Genomic DNA, 1,549 nt, shown 5'->3' with positions numbered 1-1,549 from the left:
ATCCCTTCAACAAACCTGAACATTTGAGAAGGTTAACGTGGGGAATACCATGAGATGCCTAAATTATAACCATGACCGCTATTTCTGCTTCTGTACCTCCGCTTGCTAACCCATGAAGAGATGGAAAAATACCAGCAGATTTTCTATAGACACTCTGTAGCCACAGTTCCCACACCCAGAATTGAACCTGACAGAATGGCTGCTCCCAGACCCCTCCCCCCGCTCTGGGCCAAGAGGAAACCCCCACCCGGAATTGGACGTGAAAGAATGACTGCTCCTGGACACCCCCCACACACAAATCCGGCTCTGGGCCGAGAGAGAACAACCATCTGGCGCCCCGAGGCTTGACAGGAAGAGCCCAGTCAATCCTGAGGTGACACATACCCTGGCGGCGCCAACTCAGCAGTTTGAAGAATGACAGCCCTTTGACCTAACCAATAATCTATTCCCAGCCTTTTCCCGCTCTGTAGCACGCCCGTCATACTATAGAGTTCTTTTTTGATTTTCCCGCGGTATGTGGCAATTTGTTAGAAGATACTATGATGTATGCTAAGTCCCTGCCTCCCCAAAAATAGTGTATAAAAGGTGTTGTGATCCCGAGCTCGGGACCTCTTAGCGTCACCGGCAACGAGTGCGCGGAGGTTCGGGTTCGGACTCGTAATAAAAGACCCTTACGGGGCGCCTGGGTGGCTCAGTGGGTTAAGCCGCTGCCTCCGGCTCAGGTCATGATCTCAGGGTCCTGGGATCGAGTCCCGCATCGGGCTCTCTGCTCAGCAGGGAGCCTGCTTCCTCCTCTCTCTCTCTCTCTCTGTCTCTCTCTCTCTCTCTCTCTCTGCCTGCCTGCCTCTCTACCTACTTGTGATCTCTCTCTGTCAAATAAACAAATAAAATCTTTAAAAAAAAAAAGACCCTTACTGTTTGGCTTTGATTCTGGACTCTGGTGGTCGTCTTTGGGGGTTCTCGGAATTTGGGCACAACAACCACTGTAAAAGCGGACACAGGCGCCGCTGTTCTTCTCCATAGAGTTCGATCGACCCAGGGACGGATATCCAGTTTCCCTTTCTCTGAAATGACCTGGGACACCACTTTTCTGGCCACCTCCTATCCTGCTCCTCCCACCCCAACAACCTATCATGGGACCTTACCCTTTCACCTGCAGAACGCTTTTCCACTCCTCCCGCCTGGAATACGTTGGCTTGGAGTCTCTGCCGAATCCCAGCACCCAGGCGTGTGGTGGCCGCCCACAGACTCTGTCCACTCTCAGAGGTGATTAGCCTGGAATACGTTGGCTTGGAGTCTCTGCCGAGCACCCAGGCGTGTAGTGGCCGCCCACAGACTCTGTCCACTCTCAGAGGTGATTAGCCTGGAATACGTTGGCTTGGAGTCTCTGCCGAATCTCAGCACCCAGGTGTGTGGTGGACGCACACAGACTCTGTCCACTCTCAGAGGTGATTAGTCAGGGTAACGCACACAAACTCTCAGAAAACTATGCATGCCCAGTATCATACACGTCCACTCCCTGCGCCCCCGCCCCCGTTTTGAATGTCTG

The sequence above is a fragment of the Neovison vison genome, chromosome 5, assembly GCF_020171115.1.
Source record: "Neovison vison isolate M4711 chromosome 5, ASM_NN_V1, whole genome shotgun sequence".
In the NCBI taxonomy this organism is placed as follows: domain Eukaryota; kingdom Metazoa; phylum Chordata; class Mammalia; order Carnivora; family Mustelidae; genus Neogale; species Neogale vison.
This window is presented reverse-complemented; position numbering follows the sequence as displayed.